This window comes from Carcharodon carcharias, chromosome 23, assembly GCF_017639515.1.
Source record: "Carcharodon carcharias isolate sCarCar2 chromosome 23, sCarCar2.pri, whole genome shotgun sequence".
Taxonomy (NCBI): Eukaryota; Metazoa; Chordata; class Chondrichthyes; order Lamniformes; family Lamnidae; genus Carcharodon; species Carcharodon carcharias.
In genome coordinates this window covers 3,397,730-3,414,320 of record NC_054489.1, presented here as the reverse complement: position 1 = coordinate 3,414,320, position 16,591 = coordinate 3,397,730, and the positions used below count along the sequence as shown (strand labels likewise).

General features: G+C 49.2%; 1 protein-coding gene across 4 annotated transcripts in view; it reads left to right on the top strand.

Moving 5' to 3' along the window:
- Positions 1-16,591, top strand: part of LOC121269076 (growth factor receptor-bound protein 7-like) — a 293,792-nt gene that overhangs the window by 112,026 nt on the left and 165,175 nt on the right. The window contains exon 1 of one of the 4 annotated variants that reach the window (XM_041173522.1): positions 12,022-12,132. The exons of the other annotated variants lie outside the window; for them this stretch is intronic. The gene's annotated coding sequence lies outside the window, so the exon portion shown is untranslated. Of the gene's footprint in view, positions 1-12,021; positions 12,133-16,591 lie in introns of those variants that run through there. 4 annotated transcript variants of the gene reach the window in all.

Sequence of the window (16,591 nt, the reverse complement as noted above, 5' to 3'; positions counted from 1 at the left end):
CTGTCAATGCCACGCCTCATCCCCTTTCCCCAATTCCCATCCCCCTGCCCGCTCTCCCCAGCTCGTCTCTGCACCCCCCGCCCCCATCTCCCACCCATTTCCCCCTCTCCCCGCCTTTCTCAGCCCCCTATCCTGCACCCTCTCACCAACCCCCACTTTCACATCCCCCTTCATGTTCCCTGCCTTGTCTCCTCACCCCCTTGCCCCACTCCCATTGAAATCTCTTGCCCCTCTCCCCAACCCCCTCTCTTGCTCCCCTCTTCATGCCATCTCCCCATGCCCCCTCTCACCCACCGCCCTCTCCCTGTTGCCTCACTCCCCTCCCCCTTCCCCCTGCCCCTCTCCTCTTCCCCTTTCCCCCTCACCATCCTCTTCTCCCCTTCCCCTGTCTTTGCCCCCTCTCCCCCTCTCCTCGTCCCAGTCTTCACTCCTTGTTGCACTCCCCCCTCGCCGCAAGCACCCTCTCCTCACCCCACTCCTGTCTCTTTGTCCCACTCCCCCTCCCCTCACCCCACTGCCCCTCTCCTCACCCCACTCCCCCTCCCCTCATCCCACTCCCCCTCTCCTCACCCCACTGCCCCTCTCCTCACCCCACTGCCCCTCTCCTCACCCCACTCCTGTCTCTTTGTCCCACTCCCCCTCCCCTCACCCCACTCCCCCTCTCCTCACCCCACTGCCCCTCTCCTCACCCCACTCCTGTCTCTTTGTCCCACTCCCCCTCCCCTCACCCCACTCCCCCTCTCCTCACCCCACTGCCCCTCTCCTCACCCCACTCCTGTCTCTTTGTCCCACTCCCCCTCCCCTCACCCCACTGCCCCTCTCCTCACCCCACTCCCCCTCCCCTCACCCCACTGCCCCTCTCCTCACCCCACTCCCCCTCCCCTCATCCCACTCCCCCTCCCCTCACCCCACTGCCCCTCTCCTCACCCCACTCCTGTCTCTTTGTCCCACTCCCCCTCCCCTCACCCCACTGCCCCTCTCCTCACCCCACTCCCCCTCCCCTCATCCCACTCCCCCTCTCCTCACCCCACTGCCCCTCTCCTCACCCCACTGCCCCTCTCCTCACCCCACTCCCCCTCCCCTCATCCCACTGCCCCTCTCCTCACCCCACTCCCCCTCCCCTCACCCCACTGCCCCTCTCCTCACCCCACTCCCCCTCCCCTCATCCCACTCCCCCCTCCCCTCACCCCACTGCCCCTCTCCTCACCCCACTCCCCCTCCCCTCATCCCACTCCCCCTCTCCTCACCCCACTGCCCCTCTCCTCACCCCACTCCCCCTCTCCTCACCCCACTCCCCCTCCCCTCACCCCACTGCCCCTCTCCTCACCCCACTCCCCCTCTCCTCACCCCACTCCCCCTCCCCTCACCCCACTGCCCCTCTCCTCACCCCACTCCCCCTCCCCTCACCCCACTCCCCCTCCCCTCACCCCACTCCCCCTCCCCTCATCCCACTCCCTCCTCCGCTCCCCACTCCCTCTCCTCACCCCCCTATCCTCCCATCCCCACCCCCGCTTCCTGCCTCCCCTCCCTGCCCCCCCCCCACACCCCCTGTCCGTATCCCTCTTCTCCCTCCTCATCTCCCTCTATCCCTCTCCTCACCCTCTCTCCACGTCTCCTAGTCCCCATATCCCATACTTCTCTTCCCCTTCTCCCCGTGCTCTCCCCTCTCCTTCTTCTCTCCCCCTCCCCGTCTCCTCACCCTTCCACTCCCCCCTCTCTACGTCCCACTACAGGCCACTTCTACCCCCTCGTCTTCCCTCCATGCTGTCCTCCCCCCTTCCCTCTCCCCGCTCTTCTTGCCCCCTTTCCCTTCACCTGTCATCCCTCCCCTCTCTACAACCTCCCACCCTGCCCCTCCTCTCCACCTCCACACTCTCACCTACCCCCTCTCCCCCTCTCCCCTCCCCCTCCACCCTTTTCACCTCCCCCCCTACCATCTCACCCCACTTCACGGTTTACTCTTCCCCTGTACCCGCCCTCACTCACCCCCTCTCCTCACTGTGTCTCCCCATCCCGTCTTGCCACCCCCTGCCACTGCCCCCTCTCCCTGCCCCCTCTCTCTGCCCACTTCTCCGCACTCCCTTTGCCCCCCTTCTCTCTGCGCCTTTTTCCCTGAGCCTTTCTCCCCACTGCCCCCCCCACCCAACCCCCCCAACCCCTGTCTCCCACTTGATCTCTCCCTGAAAACCCCCTCTATCCTCTCCCTGACGCTGGCCCCTCAACCCCTCCCCTCCCCCCTCTCCTCTCGCCCCTCTCCTATATCCCCTCTCTCCTCTCCCACTTTCCTCTCTCTCTTCTCCCCTCTCCTTTCCTCTGTCTCCCCCTCCTCTCCCCCTCTCCCACTCGCTACCCCCCCTCTCCCTCCCCTCTATCACGCTCCCCACTCTCTCTCCCCTCCCTCCCGCCCTCGCATCACTTCTTTCTCCCCAGCTGCCCTTTTCCCTGCCACACTCTCCCACCTTCCCCGCCTCCCTCCCTACTCTCCCCACCCCCTCTCCAGCCCCCGTCCCCTTCCCTGCCACCTCACCCCTCCCGCCCCTGCTCCCCATCCCCCTCCCCCTCGCCATCCACCATTCTCGCCCCCTCTCCCTCCATATTGTGATTTATAGAATAGAATCATAGAATTGTTACACTGCTGAGGCCATTCTGCCCATCATGTCTGCTGGCTCACTGCAAGAACAATTCACCTACTATCTCTCCCCTGCCTTCTCCCCGTGACCCTGCACATTCTTCCTTTACAGATAATGATCCAATTCCCTTTTGAAACACTTGACCGTTTCTGCCTCCACCACACTCTCAGGCAGGGCATTCCAGACCAGTCACTCTGTACAAAGATTTTCCTCACGTCACCATTGCTTCTTTTGCCAATGACCCTAAATGTGTGCCCCCTAGTTCCACCCTCATTCCAACAATGGGAATAGTTTCTCCATATCTACTTGGACTAATTCCCACTCACCTGTCAGCCCCATGCTCGTTGAACTGCATTGGCTCCCTGTCTGGCAACCCCTTGATTCTAAAACCCCTATGTTTTTAAACCCTTTGAAAGCCTTTTCACCTTCCTTTTCCCTACAACCTCCTCCAGCCCTATAACTGCATCCCACTGGCCGGCACTCTCTCTGTTCCCCTGCTGGACCCTTGTGCAGCCCGCCACTCCCTCCCCCAAATTTTCCTCGCCATTAACGTCAGTGTACAAATCAAAGAGCTTCCAACTCTATCTTCAGAGTGAGATCCCCCAGGGAATGTTGCCAGTGATGTCCGATCACAGGTGCAGATTGGAGTGTGTTCAACCACTCACAGAAACTCCCAAATGATTTGCTGCTGTAGTAATCACTAGCAGGCACACGTTCATATTGTGGCTAAAAATGCCCTCGGTATGATGCTCTATTTGTATTTTGCAGCAAGCACACAGGACACCATTTCCTGAGGTCAGAGTAATGGGAGAAGTTGCCCACAGTCAGATTGCAAAGAGTGGGTGGAGGTGGCCAAGAGCTCCTGTATTAAACACCTTTACTCTTTGTCTGGGATCAGTAATGCAGGATGTCAATGAACTAGGAAGTGTGGGGAGCTCATTTTCATTGTATCCTATCTGTAATAGTACAGTTCAATAATCCATCAGGAATTACTGCAATAACCTCCAGCAAAGATGGGTAAGGAAAGGAGACTAACGTAACAAATGTGGAACATATCTGTGACCCAGCATTTCCTTTGTTTCCTATAGTTTATAGTCTGAAAATGTAATGCTGCATCTTCCATACCCCCTATCTGAATCATTATAATCATTATAAGAAGGGCCACTCACTCAGACACCGATTAGGAAGATGTAACAAAGACAAACATCCAACAGATTTCCATCTGGAGCCTGCCTCCCCCATGGCTGCAATGTCTTCAAAGTCTTATCCCATAAGAGACTGTCTCGGAGCGAGTCTTTAAGATGCTGTTAGACAGAACAACAGGTGTTAGCAGCAAATAAATCTGCAACATCTTAAAAGCATGGCCAGAATTTCACACCCGTGAAGCAATACAGTGAGGAAAATCTGTAATTTCTTCAAAAAGGTCTGTGAAATTTGTACTTGTTTTTAAGAGAGTTTGAAAAGGACATTTAAGTGTTTGCATCAATTATAAAGGGATCAACTGTAATTTTCTTTGATAATAAGAAATACTAGTCCAGCTCCTTTGCTTGTAGCTCTCCTTTGTGTCTGCAGTTCTCCAATGCGTCTGCCATCCATATGGTGCCTTTCTTAATTTCCTTCCTGTTGTACTGCTTCCAGGTCAAGGGTTGCCAGGTCACATGGACTAGTATTTCTTATTATCAAAGAAAATTACAGTTGATCCTTTTATAATTGATGCAAATGCTTAAAAGTCCTTTTCAAACACTCTTAAAAACAAGTACAAATTGCACAGACCTTTTTGAAGAAATTACAGATTTTCCTCACCGTATTGTTCCGGATCAAGGGTCTCAGCGTAATGGAAAGGCCATTTAAAGCTGAGATGAGGCAGAATTTCTTCACTCAGAGGGTGGTGAATCTTTGGAATTTTCTACTTCAGAGGGCTGTGAAAGCTCAATCATTGAGCATGTTCAAGATGAAAATTGATAGATTTCTGGAGGCTAATTACATCAAGGAATATGGGGATGTTGCAGGAAAGTAGCATTGAGGTAGACGATCAGCCATGATCTAACTAAATGGTGAAGCAGGCTCGATGGGCTGAATGGCCTACTCTTGGTCCTATATTCCTATGTCGTCATAATTGCTCCTTCTGTCTTCTTCTCAATGGGATGACCAGATTTTCAAAAATCAAAACCAGAACACATTGAATAACCTTGGGAAGGCAGGGCACCATGATGATTTCATGTTGGGCAACCAATAGCAGGAAGCTGGGGGAGGGGAGGGGCAGTTGAACGTATAGCCAATGGTCATGTGACAATATCTCTCTGAATAGATCTGGCCAGAGTTGGCAACACTATTAAGACATTGGTTGATTGTGCTCCTTGATTCTTGGATCTCATTGGTTTCCCAGATGTCAGTCATGGCACAGTGTTCCGCTTGGGCCTTTGTGATTGGCCCTTACTGCTGTCAATCACCCTCACATCCACCAGCCTTCACAGAGAGACCTCTAATAATTAAAGCAAAAGAGCATTTATCTTAAGAACAATTCAGATCTATCATCGCTACCTGTTGAATTGGATGGCAATGGAAGCACTAAGAGGACTTGATCTGCCCAGAGACCAAACCCAACCTGCTTTGAGTTCTAATACTGTAACAGCAGACATTAAACCAAGGCCTGATGTACCTGAATGTTAAAGATTCCATAGGGTAAAGAGCAGGGAGATTTCCAGCTCCTGACCAACATTCCTGCCTCAACCAATCTCTGTAGACACTCATTAACCAAGCTCTTTGTGAGCTATTTGTGAGTTATTCCTGATGTAGTTTGCCTGAATGCTTCTTTACAGAAGCTTCACTTCAGTACCTGTATACATCAAAACTTGTTCACAGTGTGAAAGTGAATGAACGTGCTGCACTGACTCTGCATTGCCCTCATTCTCCAAGCGAAGCTCACCATTTTAGTCCCCTAAGTCTCTAAGTGAATCCCAGCCTCTCGCGCCCTCACTTTCTGGAAGGAAAAAGGTGGTTTCAGTACAGTGATCATGAAGCTGTCAGATTGCGATTTAATAAAAATACCAACTGGTTTAAACTGGTGGAAACCTGCCATCCTTACCCACCTTGGGTCTAGATGTGATCCCAGTCCCACACCAACGTGACTGACTCTTAACTTCACTCTGAGTGGCCTAACATATTACCCATATTGCATCAAACCATTTGAAGGACAGCCAGCAGTGGCTGGGCAATAAATGCCAGCCTTGCCAGCAATGTCTACATCTCTGGAATTATCTTTTTAAAAATGAGACATGAACACCGGGCAGCTTCATTTTTCAAGTTACATGTAATGAAAGGCGCACAGAATGTGAACTCATGTCACTGGTGTCCTCTGTCCTTCAATCGATGGATATGGCCCTGTACTTTGTGTAAAGAATCAGAGACTGTGACATTTCTTTTCTAACCAGGTCAAGGCTATGCCTGCCTGCACTCCATAGGCTTTTTTTGTCGAAGGTTTGCGGTGTTTGTGCCAAACATTTCCTGCTGAAGGAGCAGTGTTGTTGGGGAGGAGCTTTTGGAAATCTTTATTTGCAAGTGTTATATTGCAGGTACAACTGAAATGGATTGTGTATTCCCCTGGTTTACCAGTGGGTTCATCAGGTCAAAAGACATCGGTGGGATGGGATGGAGTTTCTAGCCTCAATTTGGAATTTGGGCACTGGGAGTCGACTTGCAGTCAGCTGAGCTTGTCCCACACTGAGCTCACTGTACGATCTCGGAGCCAAGGAAACAATGGGGAGGCAAGGTTAACCCTTCCAGTGCCAGTGGGATTCAGCCTCAGGACTCAGGACTACAGTGGAGAGCAGAGCTGATGGGCTTTGCGTTTCCAGAGGGTAATGTCGGACTAGCGCTGTGTGAGTTCTCTTTTCTAATCAAACTCTTTGCAAAATTTTTTAAAAATTAAAACATTTTTTCCCAGTCACTCCCAGTCTGTGACTTCTCACTTTGGAAACACCTGAGTGAAAAATCAGCCAACGTATCTTCTGAAGCACTTCACACAATCCAGCGTAATTGGGCACAAAGCGAATCAGCAAGGCTTGAAAGCAGGATTTCTTTCTGCAATTAACTGGAATAAGAAATAACAAAGCACATTTGTTCATACACACTCTCTTACACTCATACATACGTGCTCACATTCACTCACTCGCACATTCTCGTTCACACTTATACACAGGAATCACCCTGTACACTAGACTGAGCCATTGCGTCAGATGAAAGTGACAATTCTTTTTGTTTAAACACTATGTGGCGCCATTTCCCTCCAGGTTTGCCAACAAGAGAATGCTGGGTAATGTCTGCCCAATAGGAGAAAGCAGTTCGGACCAGTACTCTTATTTCCCAGCTTTGGGAAATGTTTCTTTGTTCTGGATGATGGCTCCCAGCTTCAGTATTCTGACTGCACTGCCTGTGTCACTGGGAACCAAGAGCTGGCACAGTGATGGTGAACCCTAAACCGGAGCAGAATCCCTGTTATCTGGGTTTCCACCTCACATCTGAAATGTCTGTAGCAGACTATTCCACATTGAAAGGCACCACAGTCGATCCCAATTCTCTCCTCGTCTGACACTCACTCCCTTACTTTATTGGACATTGAACAGATAGGAAGAGAATAAAAACAAAAAACTGCGGATGCTGGAAATCCAAAACAAAAATAGAATTACCTGGAAAAACTCAGCAGGTCTGGCAGCATCGGCGGAGAAGAAAAGAGTTGACGTTTCGAGTCCTCATGACCCTTTCGACAGAACTAGGTCATGAGGACTCGAAACGTCAACTCTTTTCTTCTCCGCCGATGCTGCCAGACCTGCTGAGTTTTTCCAGGTAATTCTGTTTTTGTTTTGGATTTCCAGCATCCGCAGTTTTTTTGTTTTTATCTATAGGAAGAGAATCCTGACTGATTTCCCCTCTATCACTCAGGTGGACTTACCAAATGCACTGCATTTTAAACTCAAAATTGACCAGGGAAAATCTGGGATCTTATGCTCAGTATGACCGTAGGGTTTATTTATACCTAAGGTATCCACAGATCAGAATCAAAATTCCCCAAGGCAATGGATCTCTCTTTAAAAACCACAAACTACTGGCACCAACATGTACCGAGGGCAGTTATACTGGGGCTCGAGGACAATGATACTAGGGGCTCAGGAACTGAGGGCAATGATACTAGGGACTCAGGTACAGAGGGCAATGATACAGGGGGCTCAAGTACCGAGGACAATAATACTAGGGGCTCAGGCACTGAGGGCAATGATACTAGGGACTCAGGTACAGAGGGCAATGATACAGGGGGCTCAAGTACCGAGGACAATAATACTAGGGGCTCAGGCACTGAGGTTAATGATACTAGGGGCTCAGGCACTGAGGGCATTAATACTGGGGGCTCAGGTACTGAAGGCAATGATACTGGGGGCTCAAGTACTGAAGGCAATGATACTAGGGGCTCAGGCACTGAGGGCATTAATACTGGGGGCTCAGGTATTTAGGGCAATGATACCAGGGGCTCAGGTACTGAGGGCATTAATACTGGGGGCTCAGGTACTGAAGGCAATGATACTGGGGGCTCAAGTACTGAAGGCAATGATACTAGGGGCTCAGGCACTGAGGGCATTAATACTGGGGGCTCAGGTATTTAGGGCAATGATACCAGGGGCTCAGGTACTGAGGGCATTAATACTGGGGGCTCAGGTACTGAAGGCAATGATACTGGGGGCTCAAGTACTGAAGGCAATGATACTAGGGGCTCAGGCACTGAGGGCATTAATACTGGGGGCTCAGGTATTTAGGGCAATGATACCAGGGGCTCGGGTACTGAGAGTAGTCTTAGTGGGGTCTAGGGTACTGAGGACAATGAAACTGGGGGCTCAATCACTGAGAGCAATGATAGTGGAGGCTCAGTCATTGAGGGCAATGATAGTGGAGGCTCAGGTATTGAGGGCAATGAAACTGGGGGCTCAATCACTGAGGACAATGATAGCGGGGTCTCACGCACTCAGGGTAATAATACTGGAGGCATGGGCATTGAGGGCAGTAGTAGTGGGGGCTTGGGCACTGAGGGCAATGATACTTAGGACTCAGGCCTTGAGGGCAGTGACACTGGAGGCTCGGGTACTGAGGGATATGATACTGGGGGCATGGGCACTGTAGTATTTATGGTTTTGTTAAATATTAGACTGTACCTTTAAGAATAGTCCTGTAATGTAAGATCACATGATGTATGTAATCCAATGCGTCAGCAGTGCTGGCTACCTCCACAGTCAGTGTAGAGATGGAGATGGAGGTAAAGCACGCATGTAGTTGCTGCTGGTTGTATTGTAAATAAACCTAATGTTTCCACTTAGAACATTGTCTGCAGATCAACTCTATTACAAATAGGCAACTCGGCCACACTACAACAAACTGGCGATGACAATAAATCAGGATAAATCAAGATAAATTGGAATCTGTACTGTACTTCACCCAGCGTTTTTGAGTAGCAAAGCCTGTTTAAAATAACAGAAGATATACTCACCCAAAATGCCACAATTTGGTACAGTCGATCCCTTTGAGCCAGCCACAGACGATTGGCCTCAGTATATAGAACGCCTCGTGTTCTTCTTTCAAGTGAATGAAATCATGGGGGAAGAGAAGAGGCAAGTGATCCTCTTGACTCCTTGTGGGAGCAAAATCTACAGTTTCATTCAAAGTTTGACAGTGCCCAGTGCCCAAGATTCGAATAATTTCGGAGAATTAGTGGACCTCGTGAAGGGACATTTTCAACCCAATCCCTCAGTCCGCAGAGGTTCCAGTTCAATTCACGAAATAGAGCCCCAGGTGAGGCAATTGCTAGCTATGTGGCGAATTTGAAACAACTAACGGAACATTGCGAGTTTGGTGAGACTCTGAACGACATGCTGGGAGATCGTTTAGCGTGTGGTGTGAAAGAAGACACTATTCAGAGGAGATTGCTGGCTGAAGTGAATCTGGATTTTAAGAAGGCGTTAGAAATAGCGCTGGCCATGGAAAGCGCTGAAAGAGATTCAGAAGCAATACAAGGGCCACAAAATAGCACCGTACTCCAAATCAGGCGGCAACAGTCAGCCGAAAGTGGTGCGAAAAAGCGAGACTCTGCCGTGAAGTCAAAAAATAAGAAGAAATAATTTAGCAGCTAAAGAACATCTTTAATCAATGTGGAAACAATCAGTCTTTTAGCGATTGACAGTTTAAAAAAAGTAGAATGTTACTTTTCTCACAGAAGTGGACATATAATGAGATGGTGCAAAGAGAGATTTAAACATGCTTGCAAACAACAGAAGAAGCGCAAAAAAATCTACAGTGTAGAAGATCCTGAAACAACAAATTTTGGCATTTATACATTGTTTAACCTGAAAGTTGGGAAAACAGAGCCAATATTTGTTACAGTACAAGTGAATGATAAACCAATGAAAATGCAAATAGATACGGGAGCTTCCACTGCTGTAATTGGAGAACAGATTTTCAGATATTTAAATAATGGTGATCATCAATTCAATTTGGAACAAACATCTGCCAAGTTGAAAATGTACACAGGCAAAGAAACCCAAGTAAAAGGTATCAGCAGAGTAACTGTCCATTATAGGTACAAAACGGCACAGCTACCAGGGCTGGTATTGAGAGGCAGGGGACCAAGCCTTCTAGGGCAAGACTGGTAATGGGAAATCAACCTTGATTGGGCAGTGAGGTTTCCAAAGGAAGCTGGAAGAGTTCATGTCTTGAAAAAGGAACAAGGCAAAGTATGGCTGAAAGAGCCTGGAGAGTTCAAGAACCACAACAGGATGTAAAAGGAGTGTGTAAGGACTCAACAACCTGAAGAAGTGCAGCCTATCTCAAACAATAACATGGAAGAACAGCAGAAGAAACTCAAGGAGACCCTGCTGAATCACAGAATTCCAGACCAAGTGAGTAACCTTCACAAGGAAAAGGAGCCTGTTGAAAAACCTTCACACACGACAAGATTCCCTGAGGTCAAAGCTTGTGCCTCTGGAACATTAAAAAGAGAAACAGAAATAATTCAGCACCTCTCTGAACAAACTGAAGAACCAGTTGGCAGAGAAGACACATCAATGTTCAGGTTTCCAGGAGGCAGCCAACAAATACAAAAAAGGGACAGAAGAGCTGAAGAATCAGCTAAATGAAGTTAAGGAGTCTTTGAAAACAAAAATCGGAGAGCTTCTCAAGAGGCGAACAGGTAACAAAGGTTTGGGAGACTCAGCTACTTAACTAAGACAAGTTGAGATTTCACCTGAGAGAAGTCTGGCCGACAGTGAAGTCAAAATGAAGGATGAGACTAAACTCTATGGTAGAAAGAAGACAAAAAGGAAGAAGGTTCCAAAAAGACAATAAAATGGTGGCTGATAGCACCTATAAACACTCAAAGGAGGCAATAAACAAATTATCGAACTGTGCCCACTTTGATTTTATCTTCAGCATCATCACCGAGCAAACCATTCTGAGGGACTGGAATAATATCAAAGAGGTACAAGTTACTTCCAAGGCCTTATCTAGAAAGAATTCTAGATGCTATAGACAAATATGAAGAAGTTAATAGGTGATTTGTTGGAGATCAAGCTTGCACGCTTTCTTTTTCACTACAGGATGAACCCCACACGACAACAGGAGCAACACCTGCAGAATTTTTGATGAGACACCGTCTTAGGATAAGACTGAGCCTAATATTTCCAAATTTGGATGGGAAGGTGGAGAGGAGTTGCATAGCCGCGAGAGACAATTTACTGCTGGAGAAGCAGTACATGTGAAGAATCTTGGTGGAGGACCAAAGTGGGGTTACTGGGTAAAGTAAGTTCAGTGATCGGACCATTATCATGTGGAAATAGAAGGCCGGATCACCCCTAAGCATGTGGACCATTTAAGAAAAAGAGAGATACCACAACAAGATATGGTTCCACCTGTAACCATTACTGAACCAGTGTTTCCTGTTTAAGATGCTCAATCAAGGACTCACATGTCTGATATCTCTATCAGAGTGGAAGACACTGAACTGCAAGCGCCCACAGAGGTACCTGATGTTCATGTAGTTCCGGAGAATGTGGTTTGTGAAAAAGGATCTGCAACCGTGGAACTGCAATGTTCCACATGATTCAGGAAACTTCCTGAAAGACAGAACTTGTAAATTTCATGACCTGTGTAAATATTATAATGTCATGAGATAAATATACTTGTAATGTACAGCAAAGTCAAAGGGGGACGAATGTAGTAATTATAGTTTTGTTAAATGTTGGACTGTACCTTTAAGAATAGTCCTGTGATGTAAGATCACATGATCTGTGTAAATCAATGTGTTGGCAGCGCAGGCTACCTCCACAGTCAGTGCAGAGATGGGGATAGAGTTGAAAGCACATGTGTAGTTGCTGCTGACTATATCGTAAATAAACCCAATGTTTCCTCTTCGAAAGTTGTCTGCAGATCAACTCTATTACAAACAGGTGGCTTGACTACACTACAACAGGTACTGAGGGCAATGATACTGGGGGGCTGGGTACTGAGGGCAATGATACTGGGGGGCTGGGTACTGAGGGCAATGATACTGGGGGGCTGGGTACTGAGGGCAATGATACTGGGGGGCTGGGTACTGAGGGCAATGATACTTGGGGGCTGGGTACTGAGGGCAATGATACTGGGGGGCTGGGTACTGAGGGCAATGATACTGGGGGCTGGGTACTGAGGGGCTGGGTACTGAGGGCAATGATACTGGGGGGCTGGGTACTGAGGGCAATGATACTGGGGGCTGGGTACTGAGGGCAATGATACTGGGGGGCTGGGTACTGAGGGCAATGATACTGGGGGGCTGGGTACTGAGGGCAATGATACTGGGGGGCTGGGTACTGAGGGCAATGATACTGGGGGGCTGGGTACTGAGGGCAATGATACTGGGGGACTGGGTACTGAGGGCAATGATACTGGGGGGCTGGGTACTGAGGGCAATGATACTGGGAGGCTGGGTACTGAGGGCAATGATACTGGGGGACTGGGTACTGGGGGGCTGGGTACTGAGGGCAATGATACTGGGGGACTGGGTACTGGGGGGCTGGGTACTGAGGGCAATGATACTGGGGGGCTGGGTACTGAGGGCAATGATACTGGGGGGCTGGGTACTGAGGGCAATGATACTGGGGGGCTGGGTACTGAGGGCAATGATACTGGGGGGCTGGGTACTGAGGGCAATGATACTGGGGGGCTGGGTACTGAGGGCAATGATACTGGGGGGCTGGGTACTGAGGGCAATGATACTGGGGGGCTGGGTACTGAGGGCAATGATACTGGGGGGCTGGCTACTGAGGGCAATGATACTGGGGGGCTGGGTACTGAGGGCAATGATACTGGGGGGCTGGGTACTGAGGGCAATGATACTGGGGGGCTGGTACTGAGGGCAATGATACTGGGGGGCTGGGTACTGAGGGCAATGATACTGGGGGGCTGGGTACTGAGGGCAATGATACTGGGGGGCTGGGTACTGAGGGCAATGATACTGGGGGGGCTGGGTACTGAGGGCAATGATACTGGGGGGCTGGGTACTGAGGGCAATGATACTGGGGGGCTGGGTACTGAGGGCAATGATACTGGGGGGCTGGGTACTGAGGGCAATGATACTGGGGGGCTGGGTACTGAGGGCAATGATACTGGGGGGCTGGGTACTGAGGGCAATGATACTGGGGGGCTGGGTACTGAGGGCAATGATACTGGGGGACTGGGTACTGAGGGCAATGATACTGGGGGGCTGGGTACTGAGGGCAATGATACTGGGGGGCTGGGTACTGAGGGCAATGATACTGGGGGGCTGGGTACTGAGGCAGTGATACGGGGGGGCTGGGTACTGAGGGCAATGATACTGGGGGGCTGGGTACTGAGGGCAACGATACTGGGGGACTGGGTACTGAGGGCAATGATACTGGGGGACTGGGTACTGAGGGCAATGATACTGGGGGACTGGGTACTGAGGGCAATGATACTGGGGGACTGGGTACTGAGGGCAATGATACTGGGGGGCTGGGTACTGAGGGCAATGATACTGGGGGGCTGGGTACTGAGGGCAATGATACTGGGGGGCTGGGTACTGAGGGCAATGATACTGGGGGGCTGGGTACTGAGGGCAATGATACTGGGGGGCTGGGTACTGAGGGCAATGATACTGGGGGGCTGGGTACTGAGGGCAATGATACTGGGGGGCTGGGTACTGAGGGCAATGATACTGGGGGACTGGGTACTGAGGGCAATGATACTGGGGGGACTGGGTACTGAGGGCAATGATACTGGGGGACTGGGTACTGAGGGCAATGATACTGGGGGACTGGGTACTGAGGGCAATGATACTGGGGGGCTGGGTACTGAAGGCAATGATACTGGGGGGCTGGGTACTGAGGGCAATGATACGGGGGGGCATGGGTTCCCCTCTCAACTCATTGTATTTGGCCTGGTTCTCGCTTGAAGAATTCACCCGACAACGTTCTCACCTATTTTTGCTGCATCATATTCTCTATCTCCCTTGTCATCCATGGAGACCTGACAATGGTTCCCTCGCCTTTCACCCTAGTTTGAATGTGCGCAACTTGTACCTGAAACATCTGCTTAAAGATCACCCATTGTTCCATTACAGTTTTTCCTGTCGATCTTTAGTTTCATTTTACCCAAGCTAGACCCCCATGTTGTCCCTTATCTTGTAAGAAACATTGACAAAATGCCCCAAGGGGAATATCAGGAGGATTTCTTTCCAGAAGGAGTTGTCATGATCTGGAACACACGGCCTGAAAGGTGCTGGAAGCAGATGAATGGTAACTTTCAAAAGGGAATTGGATAAATACTTGTCAAGGAAAAACATTTGCAGATCCCTGGGGGAAGGGTGGGGGAGAGTGCGATTAATTGGATAGTTCTTTCAATGAACCAAATGGCCTCCTTCTGTTCTGCAAGATTGTATGATTGTAAAATAAAATCCTTTAGCACATTTACAGATCACCCTCGCTTTCAAACAGTGACATTAGCATGATAATTGAACACAGTTTATAGCAATCGTACATGCCCAATCTCACACATTTTTGTTCTGTTTCATTCTGATTGTTCTTTGTAACACGTACGCTTTAGAAAGGCCGTGAAGGTCTTGGAGAGGGTGTGGAGGAGGTTTACTAGAATGGCACCAGGGATGAGAGGCTTCAGTTATATGGAGAAACTGAAGAAGCTGGGATTGTTCTCCACCAAGCAAAGAGGGTTAAGAGAAGATTTAATAGAGGTGTTCAAAATCAGGAAAGATTTTGAAAAAGTAAATAAGGAGGAAGTATTTCCAATGGCAGGAGGGTTGGTAACCAGAGGGACACAGATTTGGAATGATCAGCAAAAGATGCAGAGGGCAGATGAGGTGGCATTGTTTTTATGCAGTGAGATAAATACTTGAAGGAGAAAAGAATTACAGGGCCATGGGGAAAGAGCAGGGTTAAAAACTGGATAGCTGTTTCAAAGAGCCAGCACAGGTACAGTGGGCTGGATGGCCTCTTTCTGTGCAGCATGATTCTATGATTCTATCTTTGAATACTGGAGAATATTTGCTTCATTTGGGGACGGCCACCTCTTTGCTAAGATCACTTGTAAATGGAGTTTGTTAATTTAATGATAGAAATGTCACTAGCTGGGATCTAACTGTCACTTGATACAGTAAGCCCTCATTGTACAGGAGAATAAAAAGTAAGGCCCCTTTCTCCCCCTCTCTACAGACAGTCAGTGCCACGATTGTAGATCTTCACCAAACAGTAACCTATGCGAGAAAGCATGCGTGTATGGTCACCAGCTGTGGACAGGATTGTGGATTGTGCTGTGATGTTCCTATGGTTGGATATTCTGCTGGCACTCACTCTGCAAACTCACATATTCAGCATGCAATGGGTAAATACTGGAACCTCTGGAACCTGCATCCCAGTAAGACTCAATCTGCGCAGGAGAGAAATAAGGGAATGATTTGGCAGCAGCGAGTCATGTAAAATAGGAGTAAAGGGATTATAGTAAACTAGGAAACACCTTCTTAAAAATAAAAGACAGATTAATAAAAAAATGGCACTGTTGTGATGGGGCTAAAAATTCCTGTATGTGTTTGAAAACAATCTGTGAGGCAGTCTGCAGCCTAGGTCCTTCAGAGGGCCCAGAGTCCTATTTAATCCTGGTTGTTTTGTGAAGATTTAGACCATGTGAACTGATTTTATGTAAGCAGGTAATGATGGGTTGCAGGGTTGCTGACGTCAATCACTGGCTGCAGAATTAATGAATATTTGCATGAGATCTTGACAAAGCCCCAGGGTAAGTTTGTCAACAGTCAGATGTCTGGATTTCTGAAAGAGCAAGTCACATCATTTGTGCTGTATAATCAGCCCAGGAGCGTTGAGAAATCTAAGTTTTAATCCATTTTTCTCCATGTCCTTATCAAGGCCCACACATGCAAAATTTGTCAGTTCTTCATGACAAGCAGCTTGCACTAATGTAGAGAGTGGACCCAGGAGCGGGGATGGCGTGGGGGAAAGTGTTGTGGTGAGAAGCGATGTACAGATGGGGAGAGGTTTGGTGGAGGGGTAGAGAGGGAGTTGGGGGGATTGGGGCCAATGACTGAATTCTCTGATACTGATGGTGGCTAAGAGAGTGGGGGAGGGGTGGGGCTGGGGTATATGAGCATGAGGGCAATGCCAGGCTTCAATTAAGAAACATTCCTGATCTCAACCCACTCAATCTCCATTATTGCCTTACCATGGCTCTAAGCATCTTTTGAGCCACTCAGGATCCAGCTCTGGGACAACAGGAATCTCAATTTTAAAATTTTAATCTTGATTTCAAATCCCTCCATGGCCTCACCCCTCCCTCTCTCTGTAACCTCCGCCAGACTCTCCAACAGTGCAGCGCCCCCTCAGTACTGATCCTCTGACAATGCAGCATTCCCT